Below are 16,208 nucleotides of genomic sequence, written 5' to 3' on the forward strand. Positions count from 1 at the left end.
AAAACAAGAGAGTGCAAACGCTATGATGCGGGTGACGCGCGTACAAGGCACTGAATCACTGAACTTGATAGCGAATTGATTGTCTCCTAACAACGAGAAACAGATTTGATAAGAACTGCACTACTTTCACAAAAACAAGGTCATTTTTGGTGGCAAGAAGAAACTCTCCACACATGCATGCAAGCTTTGCAGTCATTTCACTTTGGCATGATTGCTCAGACATATTCATTTACCAATCCAATTATGCATACATTTTATTGGTCAACGTTCTTTGAAGTTTACAGGTCAATTAATTCTACAAAATAAGCAATCAATGGACAAAAATATACCAGGTCTGTGGCTTGCTTCTTTACTTTTAGTTGTGGTAGATTCTGGTTCGATTCCAGCTCAGGGCACATCATATCTTTACAAACCGTATCCGATTGTGTTACTTCTAGTTTGAAGCAGAGAACAAGCCGGGAACAATGGAATGTATTTTTATGTCGTATCACACATATGCGCTACTCTTAGTGTCAGCACATATGCAAAAATAATGTAGTATCGAGGCGCAGCGAGGACATCATCAACCTGAACCTAATTCCTTTCACCGAACTGCCAAGCAGAAAGAAGATTTAGATCTAATTGTTTTCTAATTGAAAAAAAATGACCCAACAGGGTATCGAACTATTGTCTACCGAACATAAGGCGAACACTCTCACCGCTAAGCCACTGACTTAGTTATTGCGATACAAAATTCGGTAATAAAAATGAATCAGATAATTATTTTTATAAAGAAAATATGCACGTGGCATATGAAGAATAGCCTATGTATGTGCACATTTTAGCCAACGGCATATGAAGAACAGAGCGATAAACAATACCAACTCTGAGACCGGTGCACTGTAACGGTCCAGGAGTGACCGCAGTCCAAGAGTTACCAGGGTTGCCAAATATAACTAATTATTTTTTTATGAAAATAATTGAAATTTCTACTGCTCAAAAAGGTACATTGACAATTTTAGGCATTAAATAATCTTAAATGAAAAGGTATGCAGTAGTTTGAGAGTAATTACTCAATCAAACTTGGTTGTAAAATTTTTGTTTTTGTATCGCTTTGAAAAGCGCCGGGCAGCTCTGGTTATTTGTGATCTGACGTCATTTCTACAGTACCACGCTGCAGCAGCACGGTAACTTTAGACCACAGTAACTCCTGGACCGTTACACCGGCAAAGTGGCTTGAAGCATTTACTTGCTTTTGTCTGGAATGAAAAAAACATTAAATTTAGTTCTTCGCACTGTTTGTAGTTTTCATAATGAAAGGCTAATTTAATCAAGATCAATTTAACATGAGGTAATAATTAGTCATTTAATTTTAAAGGGTTTTTTTCTTGCAGAAAGCACAAATTTGCTTATCTTGCTTGTGGCGTTTTTGTCTGTCCATCTTAGTAAACCTTTTGCTATTTTACTTACCCGAATAAAACCTGCGCCTTAGGACGGAAAAGCTTTGCTTGCTTGTTTGAAAAAACGAAAACTTGCAAAAAATATACTAAAAATTAACCATCTTGGCAGGATTCAAAGTTGTTTAAAACAGTGAATTTTTAACCAAAAAGTGAACAACAATCTCAAAATGCAAACGCGTTCTCTGGGTCACGCACGCTTCGCAATATAGAAGAAAACATTTAAGATTGAACAAAAAATAATTGGAGCTATCGTCGTAACGGTTCTTAAACATATGAATTATGTGGATTTGATTACTATGAAAACTCTACGTTTGAATTCAACATGATGGATGTGACTTAGAGGTGGCCTGGTTTGTTTTTTCTTATTTTCTTTTTTATTATCTTTTTTTTATTATTGTTACCAAAATTTTATTACTCCCTTTTTTAAAAACCATAAATCGACTGAACAAGATTGATTTATAATTTAGCTTCCAAATGCTTTTTTTCACTGCATATTGTGCTGTTCAAAAGCTCTTCTAAATACGAGGCCGTAGTTCTTATTTAAGTTTTAGAAATGTAGAAATACTCATTGTACTTTGTACTTGAAAGCGGATTTGTTTTTGTTGAGACACAAAGTTGAGATAAGTTGAAATAACTTCAAAAAACTTGCATCTTCAAAGTGGTAAAACGATAACTTGCACAGGAACTTTGTACTCGATGATCGACAGCTACTGGTTTGTAGAATGATGGATACTATACGTGGCCTATACAATTGCATCTTGGTGCGACCAAAACTGGTTTTGAAACTTTTGCTTTTGCATTCATGCTTTTGATATAATGAAGGCAAACGGGTTTTTATAATAATCAGGAGGATTTGAAGTATCAAGAGTGCTGTGTTTCATTTGTAAATTAAAACTCCCAAAACGCTATTCTCTCATTGAACTAGCCTGTGTTTCTTATAGCGGATTTTCAATAGCCTACTGTTTTAACCAACAGCACTAGTTGAATGGCCATCGTGGAAGAAAGATTTCTAAGCATATGTTGAGAAATTACTTTTGCTAAACCACAAGTTCAGGTAAGAATGAAACGTTGTGCATTGGCTTTGCTGAAATTAAGTTTTTTTTAAATTGCTAAGTTTGATAAATAACCCATATCTGATGGGCCTGATAAAAGGCTGCGGTTTTCTTTGCTATTTCTGTGCACAGAAGAATGTCACCAAGCTATCCTTTCTCAGAGGTTCCAACAAGCTACGGTTGCGCGTTAAATCTCTGATTAAAGTTATTTTAATCCGATGGTAGCTACAATTAGCGGTCTTGTCAGGAACATATTCGGCGCCGTATCCGCTGCGACATCCCACCGCTAATGCGCCATGCCAAACTGAACTGTACATGCGTCCAAATCAACATCAGAATTCTGGGTCATTCTGTCCACCTTCAGACATGTCTTTAAGTGTCCTGCCATGGCCACCTAAAGATACGGCATGATTTGTCACATTTTGCAGAATTTTTCAGGTTTTTCTAACTTTGGGCGAACGTATAAATAAATTTTTCTAAAAATTAGATTTTTACGCTTTCTTTATTCTTTTCCCCAGATGACACAATAAGTTTCAACATCCTCACATGTTGATAAACAAAGAAAATTTGATTTGGTAGATTTTAGTCAGACTGTTAATTTTCAATAACAGTCTGATTTTGCGTCTTTCAACTTACTTTTTCTCATTTGCTACTGCTTCCCCAAGGCAACAAAAAAGCTTTATGTCGTTAGGAAACCGAAAAAAGTAAAAACATCTCAAAAAATGTCAGTCAAGCACTAGCAGTAGCTGTAATCAAAATCTGCAAAATGTGACAAATTAGGCCGCATCTCAAGGTGGCCATGGTCCTGCCTACATGCCACATGCAACAAGACGCAGCCACATGGTCTCGAGCTGTGTCGAACACAAGAACCTCGGTTCTTGATTGAGAACGGGAGTTGGGCGATTAACGCTTGCTTAGCACGTTGGGGCATGAGAGCCTCTGCCACGTGTCAGTACGGTGCGACGGAGTAAACAGCCATCCTGTTTGTGAGGTTTAAGTCAAATTAAAGTTTGCACCATATGACCAAACACACCACACAATTGAGTTGGCTAACTGCAAGTAAAAGTCAGCAAGTCTCAGCACAAAAATTAATTTCAGATATCCTACTGAGCTTGAAGGCCTAATCTATCTTTAAAGATTCCCATTAGAGCGTTTCATGCACGTGAGCAAAAATAGCTGCAAAACATACACGCCACTTTCCCATTTTTTATCAGAGAAGTTTGCAAGACCACAATCGTCAACGTCTGTATCAGATCGCGCACATGACCGTTATCATTGCTTACCCCTCAAAATATACAGTAAAGTTTGACAATATTCAAACTACAAAAAACATTTTATTCAAAGAACAATGATTTGAAAAGTTACAAAACTGGTAAATCGAAAAGCAAGACCTGCGCCCTCTGAAAGCTGCACCCAGGGCCGTAGCAACAAAGAACGTGGCCCCTTCGAACATATGTCCGGGTCTTCTTACAACGCAGAAACTGGAGTGCGGTATTTATTTTACACAAAATGCAGGGTTCATATTATGCATACACAATATTATTTTCTACCTACACGTACAGCAAATCCAAATATTTTTACCGAATGCAACGCGTTCTGAATATAATTCCTTTTAAGTTGCGATTTATCACTCAAAATTTTAAGGCTGAATATTAAATGATATTTTTTAGAAGCGGCAATTACCTGTTTATAATACTATAGAATTAAACATCATAATCAGGAGTAAAATTCAATTTTCTGGTTTTACAGTTTCATGGATGCTGAGTGTCGAGTAATAAAGCATTTGTAAAGTGAACTTGGTCAGTAAGCGTTTATTTTCTTCATTGTTCAATTCTGGAGTCTGTATCTCTACAGAATTCATTTATTTCACTTTGATAAAAGGTTATGCTGGTGGGTTTAAGCACATGTTCAATTAAAGCGGTGATTCGGGATGTTGTGATGTGGCCAGATGCCTGTAGAAATCGTACAGAAATTTTAGTGACATTGTTAAAGTCTGATATGTTTTGTTTCAAAATAAAAGCACTAACTTCAGCATGGAAAAAATACAAATAGCAAAACAATGTCCTATATATTGTAACAATTCTCTGTTGTCGCAGCCTGCCACCAAGCTGATAATTACGTCATTATCTTACAGATATAAATAGGGTCGGAGTTAGAATTTGCAAAATTATTGTTTTCCTTTTGAGGATTGTTTCACCTTCTATGATCAAGTATTTAAGGTGTTTTCATTCCTTAAGGCAAGTCCCACGAAAAGTATATACTCTGGCTATTTTAGGGTTAAAAATTTCAAAAATGCAAAGGATTCTTTGAACAACGCTGTGTAGAGTGCCTTGTAATTTATAACAAACCAGTAAATTAAATTTTGCAACGGCTTCGATTTTTTTTTTGGAGAAAATTGAAAGAGAATCGTTTGAGAACTAGAAGTTGAATATTTCAGCTAAAAATACATTTCGCGCAACCTAACTCATTTTAAGCCACTTCAAATCAAAAACATGTAGCTTATTATATTATCTCAGAAATGTTCTTCTTACTAGAGAACGCCTTTAAACGTGAAGGTGTGTCTTTGGACTTATTGAGTTGCCTGGCACAGTGAGTTCCATCGCATTCTGCGAGCAGCCCGTTCAGGTTTGGCCAAACACACTGACTGTGATGTCATCGATAAAGATTGGAATAATATTCTTTGAACGTAATTACCTAGAATTGTTATAAAAATCTCATTCACAGATACCATATTTATAGGGATGGTATGAGTGACTCCGTGACAACTTGTTGATAGAACTGTTATCAAGTCAACCAAAAAAATTAACAAGCCCACAGTGAATATCTTTGATACCAAATTGTCGTAACTTTAACAAAAATCAAATTTCAAACGCTTGGTGAATTTTATTTTACTTTTCGTTTATTTAATGATTTAGTCTTTGTAGCGGCTGCATGGCCTATAGCCCTATAGTGGTAAGAGCCACGGTTCGACGTTCGAAAGGGTGCCCATTCGACCATAGGCGTAGCCAGGGGGGGCGAAAGGGGCCATGGCCCCCCCAAATTTTCAAAGTTTGGATTCCGAAGTTGAACTCTTTGTTGAAAATATAATTTGTATAAATTTATATCGTTTTCCAAGACATCTGGCTATTAACACCCCCCAAGACTTGTTTTAGACACACAAAAAGACACCAATAAATTTTGCAAATCGTAAATCGCGCAGAGTTTACGCGATTTATGCTTCTTTTAACTAATCTGTGGAAGCAATTTCAGAATCGCTTACTCTGTTGGGTTTTTGTGTAGCTGAGTTTTTTGTGTTCTCTAATTTTAGCCGCAGTTTTTGCCCGTTCGTGTGTAACAGCTACCTTTAATAAGTTAATAGCTGTTTATCTGCTATAAATTTCATACAAATATTACTCTGAAAGTGTTTCCAGAAAGCGCTATAATCCATTATTTGAGTGTAATTTTGCAAAAATTTTCCGGGGGAGCATGCCCCCGGACCCCCCTAGAATACGCGTGCCTTCGGCACGCTCTAACCCCCCGCCAGCTTTATTGCTTCCCTTGCTTAATCCACCAGGATACGCCACTGCACATCAAGTGGCGATGTCTTAAATCAAACACTTTGTCGTTCTCTTCAATTCATCAAATATTTGGCACCCCCCAAATTTTTTTTCTGGCTACGCCACTGCATTCGACACCGCTCAAGAGCATGTGATTGTGTTTTTGACAAGACACTTGAAGCCATGCCGATTGCGGAAAGGCGCTCCTTCGACTACAGCTCTTGATTTCTATCATGGTTATGAACAGCAACCTGCTCTAGAGACAAATGCCTGCGGCCCTTCTTAGAGCTGACTATGGCTTACTGAACTGAACTTTATGAAAAGCGACTAAGTGCACAGAGTTAAAAACGTTTGCCCGTTTTACATTTAAATCCTTTTGTTGTCTTTAATACAAACCTTCAATCAATGATTCTACGAATTATTTTTTTTGTATCCCGGGAAACGTTATGAAGTAATTTATAACTTTAACTTTTGTGAGAAAATTTTGTGAGCAGTTGAACATATTGATAATAATAAGAAATATGGTACAATTGTCTTGAATGGGTGTCCAAGAAACTATAGCAAAAAATACCGGAAAAACAAATGCAAAGCTTTGAAAAGTTTTTGTTTATTACTTAAACGGCACACACGTCTCCAACCGAGACAGAAAATGGAGTTCATTTCCTTTTGGGTGGTCTACTGCTTTCAAGATTTATCGCGTTCACACTATAATGAAGCGAAATTTACATCTAAGGGGCAAATCTAAAGCGAAAAAAGGCCATGCTTTACACATTGTCACGTAACTGTGCGATAACAGCAAAATATGTTTAAGAAAGATCTGTCCTGTCGTGAATAAGTAGATAAGTTTGATTGCAGGTAATTAGCCGCAGTGATGGTAAGTTCCAAATCAGTAATTTTCTGAAATAAGAATCTGACGTTGGCTTGCTTCAGGGAAAGCCCCTATGCTTGGTAATTTTTGTAAATGAAGGTGTTGCTGTCAGACATCTGGGTTTGCAGTGCTTGTTGACGCTGTTGTTTGGTGGCTTGCAAGAATCACACAAGCAATTGGCCTTCTGGGAAGATATTGTGACGTAATTGGAAAGTTTATCCGGGTAAGTGCAGATATCCAAAGCGGAGTTAGTGGTCACGTTTATGATAAAGCGCTGTACGAGTGACACAAAAGTATAAACATAGAAGAGACCGGTTCTAACTTCAGTTTACCATGGGATGCAGTTTTTACCCTGTTTCATAAGATCATATTGAGAAGAGGCATAGAGGAAGATCGTCTCGAGAAATATCGTTTCCTTAGACAAGCCCAAGTCTCTTCTGCGTCTTTGTTAAAGTGTGGCACTAAATATTATAAAATCGTTAATATTGAAACTCACTGAGACTGAACTGCTGCGCTTAAACAAAACACAAATATCACCATTATAGATAGATACATGCATTGACTTGACTTTTACCCTTTAAAACTTGCAGTCGGGAGTTTATTTTTTGTTTGCAACAAATCCTTTAAAAAAAATTATTTTGTTAACCCGACGTTTATGAAATAAGTTTAGTTTAGTTTAGAACTCAAATAACCAGTCAATATACTCTTTGCCACATTTTGCCTTTATTAATTTGTTCATGTTTTTAACAATTGTTTAACGAACATAACAGTTGTAAATTACTTTGTTGTAGAGCACTTTCGGAATGAAAAGTATTAACCCAGACAGCAAAACCCATTATTTTTACATTGATTCAACGTCTGCAAGCGTTAAATCAATGTAAAAATGAGGGACTTTGCTGTCTGGCAATTTGATCTAAAGTTCTAAACAATTGATATTAATAACCACAAGGAAATTTGGATATATAATTTCTGAAAACAACAAATATTCTAAAAAAAACGTTTTGAAACCACCAGTGCTGTTTGACCTGAAAATTTAAAAACTTAAAACATAGTGAATGCGAAACCGGATTTTTAGCTTTTCAGAAATCATATCTATCATATAGCGTCTAAGTTGTTAATCACAGAACTTGTTTAAATTTTAGTAACATATCCACAACACTAGCCTACAGAAAAGAAACGTGTCGCTTATTTTACTCTTACAGCAATTCTAGCTAATTGCCATCACTGAATAATAATCTAACCTTCATCAATGACATCACTGCACGTGTAATTGGCCTAACCTGAATGACATACTCGCAGATTATAACGGAAATTATTGTACCAGGTATCCCAATAAGTTGAAAGACGCACCTTTACTATTAAACGCTTTTCTAGTAAAAAGAAGTGGTATGACTGAGTAATGTACAAGCTTTTGTTTGGATTAGCTCAAAATGAGTTAGGCCGCACGCAATGTATTTTAACTGAAATAGTCTGTCGCTATATTCGTTTAATCTGTGTCCGAGAAATAAGCCGAAGCCGTTGCAAGATTTAACATATAGGTTTACTATAAATTGTACGGCGCTGTTGTTCAGAGAATCCGATGCATCTCTAAAATTATTAACCCTAAAATAGCCAGAGTGTATACTTTTCGTGGGGCTTGCCTTAAGGAACGAAAACACCTTAAATACTTTCTCATCGAAGGTGAAACAATCCTCAAAAGGAAAACAATAATTTTGCAAATTCTAACTCCGATCCTATTTATATCTGTAAGATAATGACGTAATTATCAGCTTGGTGGCAGGCTGCGACAACAGATAATTGTTACAATATTTAAGACATTGTTTTGCTATTTGTAGTTTAGTCGGTCTGCTGCTGGGGTATTGTTTCCTTTTTTGAAGGAAAAACAACAGAGTTAACAGTACAAACGTACTATTCTAATCATAGATTTCCGTTTGCAAAATCTTTTCTTATCCAACACACAGCAACAGCATGCAGGGTATAACATTGTGAAGCCATAAACGTGAGATCTGCTTATGTTTTTGATGTTCACTCACATAAATATTATACTAGCAGAACGAAAAGCTCAAAAGCTAAGATTTATATGTCCAGCAATAAAATGTTTATTATCACAAAGCTTATAAAAATTCTTTCAGAATGCGTGGCACACTGTATGATTATTTGGATATACTGTATTGCAGCGAAAAAAAAAAACAGTTTTAATATAAAGCAAAATAAAACGTGTCAGGCACAAATAATGAAGCAAATCATGCAGCGAACTTAAGTCATACCAAACATTTGTAAACCGAAAGGCACACAATGACAATAGATCACTGATAACTGGAAATCACCTTCACTTGTTTAATGTCTCTTCACAACACATCTTAAGTCAATTTTGTATGGTGGGAATGGGATGATGCATCTAGAAAACATAAATTAATGTTTATAAGGCGTTTGTTGATAATTAGTTGAGTCAAGCTGTTGTCTTGTGATAACCCGGCAAAATTTTCAATTTTACAGCATTCACATTTCGACATAGTCGTAATCATAACACTTATAGCGGTTTATTGTTATGGAAACTTATAGCACGCCCAAATACTAAAGTCTGTTCCTTTTCATTGATTTGACGTCTGCAAACGTTGAATCTGCATCAATTTTTATTGTGATATCATGAAAAGGTTAAAGTTTGCAAATTCTCTTTGGCTGTGTTGCTGCACGGAAGGGGATAATTGAAGATGATAGAAGATAATGGAAGATGATGGAGGATGATGGAAGATGATGGAAGATGGTTGAAGTTGATGGAAGATGATGGAAGATTATGGAGGATGATGGAAGATGATAATACAAAATGAGAAAAGATGCTGAAAGATAATAGAAGATGTGTTTATTACATCCACAAGATCAACAATGATTGTATTTTGGATTGGAAAGAACTTCATGCATACCATCAACCCATTCCGTCAATGCTGAGAGTTTCAGCGGGAATAAAATTTGGTGACATCTTTAAAAGGTCTTTGATTTGACCCGGCTGGGTATCAAACGCACATCTACCAATTCATAGGAGAACGCTATAATTGGTACACAAAACTAGTACCGGTGTCCTCAAGAAGGTTTGTGAATCGGAATCTGCCTTTCCCAACGTCAAATGGACGTAACGTTATGCAGCATATGTTTCTGTCACAAACACATATTGTGATGTAAGTTTATTGTGTACTACTATACTATTATAGAATCTGATTGGTCTTGGCAAATAAAGTTATTTCCTCTCTCAAAATATATTCCTTGGTAATGTGAAAATTTTTCTCTGTGCGACATCGTGTGGTCTGTTCCAAATTAAAATTCACGCCGTAAGAGTGGCATAGAGTAAAATTGTTGCTGGCAGAAATTTCACATGTGATATACTGCACAAACTATTTAGCCTATATAGCCTACGCCCTTTTACACAGGCTGTGGTTTGTAAGTGATTTATATTGTATATTTATCATATGAGTGACTTTGAAATGAATTAAAGCGGCTTTAAAGTATCAATTTTATACTTCGTGTGGTGCTGGTTCAAATCAGCCTTCCATGCCACTGCTTTCATAAACAGAAACCCACTCGGTCCGCCACTGCAGTTTGAATAGAATCACACGATAAAAGCTTACAGTACAAAAACAACCCTAAAAAAGTAATGAAAAAAGGATGAAAATTTCCTGTTCCCACCCCACAAATGTACTGCCGAGAACAAGGACTTTACAAACAATGACATTTTTGTCGTATCCAGGCTTACGCCCGGTGGCTGAAGGTCTAAGTTAAGGCTTAAGCAAACGGGAAGACAAGGAAGCCAATATTCGTGTCCACCTTCAGACATGTTTTTAAGTGTCCTGCTTACATGCCACATGCAACAAGACGTAGCCACATGCGCTCGAGCTGTGTTGAACACAAGAACCTAGGTTCTCGATTAAGAACGGGAGTTGGGTGTTTAACGTTTAGCACGTTGGGGCATGAGGGCCTCTGCTACGTGTCAGCGCGGTGCGACGGAGTAAACAGCCACCCGCATCATCATTGGCTGTCCCATGTATTCCTCTCTCAACGGAATAAAAAGCCTCCGCAAACTTGATGATCTGACGAAAAATTGGCTTCAAATCCTTCCATTTGGCAGGTCGTATACTTTCTGCTTCATACAAACAACGACGTCTATGTAGCCGACACAATGAGTAATAAACATTTACCTTTCTTAGCAGTAGCGCACCCAGAAATTTTTTTAGGGGGGGGGCTAATTCAGAAATGTCGGCCGAGTGATTTGCGACAATAGTGACAGTAGGCCAATGCCCATCACCGGCCATCAGTGCCGGTCTTTGGGGTGTGCAAACCGTGTGATCGCACAGGGCCCGCAATTTACTCAGAAAATGCAGTAATTTTGTTATTTCCAATAGAAAAATTCAACAAAGTGAATTCAACAAAGGAATTAGCAACAAGAAAACATAGAGACTCAACGGGTGCAACCTATTTTGTCCCCTGAACATTTCGTACCCTGAAAAGATCGAGAAAAAAAAACAACAGAGCCGAAGTCGCTGATCGGAGTTGCAGCAAACATTTCAAAATTGTTCTCGATCTTTTCAGGGGACGAATTTGGTCGAAATTTAATTTTGTTACTCCAATTTCAGGGTACGGAATCGGGGTAAGAGTTTTTTAGGGGATGAAATAAGTTGCATCCAAATCAACATAGAGACATAGCTTTATATTTCCGAAAAGTGCTGAGGAAAGCATGATCTTATCCTTTTGCTATGCCACCGGACAGCACCATATTACAGTAATATTCCTACCTAAATTTTTGTTGAACATGCTCTCAAAATGCCCCAAATTTAAAGCAATTTTTCAAGATTTTCGTTCTCTCAAATCAGATTAGAAGTTGGCCTAGTGAACCCCAAGCTATTAGAACCATCAACACTCTCATCCCTACGTCCACTCTCGCAATCTTCTATAGATCTCGACTTTTCGTCATGTAGGCCTATGACAAGATAAAATTAGCTTTCCGTTTGCCAACACAGAGAAGTGCGAAACCAACAACTAGCACGAAAACAGTTTGAAACAAAACACTAATTTTGTAAAGAGTAGACTAAATTTGATGTGGACGTTTTTCCTATTTACAAAACATTCAAAATTAGTTCGTATTTTCAATTAAAGTCCCAGATGCTTTCGTTTCTCTGCTCAAATGGCGTAGGCCTATACAGTTTTACATGTCCGGGTGATTCGGCATTGACGTATGACGGTATGGTACATCGGTATGTCCAGTTGTCCACCAGACATTTGACCACGAGAGTACGGGAGCATCTGAACTTTATAGGGAGTTAAAGAAAGGTGCCATCAAAGACCATATCATGGAGCGTTCTTTTTGCACAGATCAAAAATTCTCTGCTGATTCATTTATAATTTTACACAAAAGCCATCCCAATTTGACACCAAAATTCAGGAAGCACTGTTAACGCTATACGCTACAACCCAAATTTAAACAAATAATTATTTGCTGGAGGTGCGTCCATTCTCCTCAACATTTACTTGATGTATCAAGTTCCCTGTGGTGCAAATTTTTTTGTAGTTATTTATGTAGTTGCCTTTTCCTAATGTAAATTTACCTTCAAGAAGTTAAAATTTATTGCATTTATTAATTATTTTCTGATTCTTGATTAGGGCTTAAAATTAAGCCGAAAACGTTCGACTGTGAAAACTATTTGTAATTATGTAAAATATATTGTTATAATGCTCATCCCTGTTGTGTTGTTGTGTTTTATTCATATCTAACCTGTAAGCAAAAGGTATACATAGGGAACATACAAAAACTTCATTTTTGTGGCGAGTTTGGGGGGGGCTTGAGCCCCCTTAGCCCCATGCTGGGTGCGCTACTGTTTCTTAGCATTAAAATGTCCCTGTTTATGATATTGTTTTGTACTACTACTGGGTAACTAAGTCGCCCAACCTTTAATTTGTTTCTGGAATCTTAACAAAAATTTGTTTGGTCAATTTGTCTGGGAAGGGACTCGTATACATTGTTTATGGCGTCCCTTACCAGACGTTGAATCAATATAAAAACGGTTGATTTGCTGCCTGGGTTGCGTCTTGCCAACTGTGGAGTTGATACAGAATTGTGTCAGAGTGTTTTACTTTTTATGAGTGATTTTACTTTCAACTTTCACACACTAAGATCGGATAAAGCAAAACACTTAGATAGGCACCAAAGTGTCTCCAACAAAAACGGCAGCAAAATGTTTCAATTTTTATATTTCCGTTGTAAATTCAGTTTTATTTGAACAGCAATATGTATGTCCCTTGTTTTGACACAACCCATTTGTTCAGTTTGAGTAAATAAATCAGTGAGCAGAAAGCTTGTCTGATTGTCATGCATCAACGGCACATGCACTGCACTAAGTCAACAGTGCGTGGAATGCAAGCGAGTTTATGGTCATTGTAGCATTTTTGACAATGTTAGGCAATGCTGTGAGCAGTTGCACTAAAAGTTTGTTTCAATCGAGGCAGTAGCAATGTAATCAAAGAGATGGTTCACCAATTCTTTGATATGCAAATTTTAAGATCATCTTTTATTGGTGATGTTGTATGTCTTCTGGAGGAAACAGGGACAAGAAAAGATGAAAAGAATTTTAAAAAGTTTTTGTCAAACGTGTAATAATAGTTTAGAAATTCTTCAAAACGCGACTGGCAGTCAGCTTTCTTCAAATATCAATGGTTTTTCATGTTTTGGTCCTAGAATCCAACTTTCCCCACAATTACGAAGTTCCTTTATGGATTTAATAACATCAACGTAAATTAATGAGCTTTAAAAGTGCTGAGACATATTTTTGTTAAGTGAAGGTAGCAATTGAATTTCACCACAAAATAAATTTAATTTACGAATTTGCAGTAGGGAAAAAGTGGCAAGTTAAAATTTCACTGACATTCATGATTGTTTACTCCTAGAGTGATCTGAATCGATCTATCTGAAAACTTACGTTTTTCGACTTAGCACTTTTGTAACTACAATCCACAATGAGATATGAGACCAGCCGAGACCAATAAAAAAAATGCACTTTTGGTAAGTCATCCCTTGAGTAGACCTACACTGCTTAGATTACTGAAATCAGGCGTTATATCAGCATCACTTACACTAATGTACTCAGACAACAAATCAACCGTTTTTTACATTGATTCAACGTCTGCAGACGTAATGATTTGCTGCAAGTGTTGAATCAATAAATCTTGTTTTAAGCACAACAAATTCGTAACTGTTTGAAGTCCAAATCCATGTCCTTATGGCGACAGGTGTGGCAAGTTTAGCTTTCCAGGTTGGTGCTTGCGGGGAAGACCACGTGGAGGTACTTGCTTTTGATGGCAGATCTGCGACAAACTGAAAAAAGATCTGAGATCTAGGTTAGAGTAGACTCCCGCCGAGTTCACTGATTAATTATTTGAACTATGTTCGAACAAATATCCTGCCGGCATAATTAAAGGCTCTACTTTTAAAACTTTTAATAAACGTTAAGTTGTGATTAAATTACATTGAAGTAACGTACATTGCAACTATGGTGATGTCACATCTTATGGTTATGAACTGATACTTTTATAACGAATTTTATTCTTCTTGCAAGAAATAAATCTAAAAGAATAAAACGATTAAGTTGTACACCACTTAAACTTCAATTCACATGACCTGCAATATCGCGTTTAATTTATAGTAAGCGTTAAATCTTAATAAGATTACATTGAACTGACGTAATTTTAATTTAATTGACATTAATTTTACAAACATTTATGCAATGTCATATTTTGCAATGCGACTATAATGTCTACACTGGAAAGACCGTGCCTAAACCAAAAAAATAGATGACAAGCTGGTGGTTATCAGCCGGGGTGTCTCAATAAGTTAGTTGTTAAAACCAGGAAGTAAAGCGAGTTTATATAGCATGCTATGCCCTTACAATTCATTCTTGTGTGACACTGCGCAAGTTTATTAGCTAAATTCTAAGTTTACAACAAATAACTTACATTTGAAAATCTTCTCTTTTTGTTTCTATTGGATGTCAGAAGTAGCCTATGCATTAAAGGTTTTGTTCTTAAATATCCTATAAAAACAAAGTTAGCGACAGCATTGGCTACCAATACTAAAACAAACGTCTTGTACTTGCATTACATAACCATGCTGCATCATTGGCAAATGACATCACAAGAAGTTAATTAACCATTAAGATTTTATTAATTATTGTAGTTTTAACTTAAATTACTAAGCAGAGATTTACACAACTGTAATTAGTTAGCTGTTGGTCGACTTAGTTAATAAATTGCGATGAATAATTGCTGATTTAAAATAGGAAGTAAATGGAAAGCTTTGTACAGCAAGCGCACACAAGGCAGCCTTCCCAATTTTCAAAATTTACTTGGGTTGTATTGGTTCAACTACTTGAAAGAGCAATCTAATAAAATTAATGCTTCTTGTGTAGCTGGTAGATATGAGGTCGATTCCAGGTGGGGTCAAACCGAAGACTTTTAAAAACTGAACCGTTGTGTTCTTCTTTGCATAACGCAGTGAGAATAAATCGGGTAATAAAGTGATAACATCGTAAACCAGATATAAAATTTAAAAATGAACCCTGTCGCTAAAAGACCTTAGCTGTTGTAGAGCGATAATACATAAAACCATAACATTATTATTGTACCTAGCCATCAACCAAGCGTAAACTTTCGTTTTGGTTCGTTTACAATTTGTCAAAATTGATACGTATACGTCGTTTCAACCTATGAAAACAACTTGTACAAACGACAATTTTTGTGACCGAGTTGGAGCCCTAGCCAACAGATCAGTCCTTTTTTACATTGATTTAACGGTTACACATATTGAATCAATACAAAAAAACAAACTAACTTGCTGTGTTGGGTGTTGGTAGTCTGGTGGATCACACTGCGGTTATCACAGTATGTTTTGCCTTGGACATGCAAGACAAATGGAAAAATATTCCCAGAAAGTAACAACCGTCATTTTACATTGATTTAATGTCTACAGACGTCGATTTAACGTCTGCAAACGAAGAATCAATGTAAAGTTGACCGATATTGCGGGCTGGGATTGCTGTCAATTCTTAGATCGGTCAAAAAAACATCTTTTGTTTTTTCTGGCAACGCATTTGCCATTTTGGTATTTAAATAAAGCAATCTGGTTAGCGCGGTTTGTTTGAACAAAGTTGCCAAACATAAAAGAAGGATGCAGCCTGTTTCTTTCATGAATGAGGTGATTCAGGTGACAGAACTAAGACTCTGTCATCTTTTCGGTAACGAGACATTTTAAAGAGATTGATTTGAAGATAAACTTTTA

The sequence above is a fragment of the Aplidium turbinatum genome, chromosome 4, assembly GCF_918807975.1.
Source record: "Aplidium turbinatum chromosome 4, kaAplTurb1.1, whole genome shotgun sequence".
NCBI classification, from domain to species: Eukaryota; Metazoa; Chordata; class Ascidiacea; order Aplousobranchia; family Polyclinidae; genus Aplidium; species Aplidium turbinatum.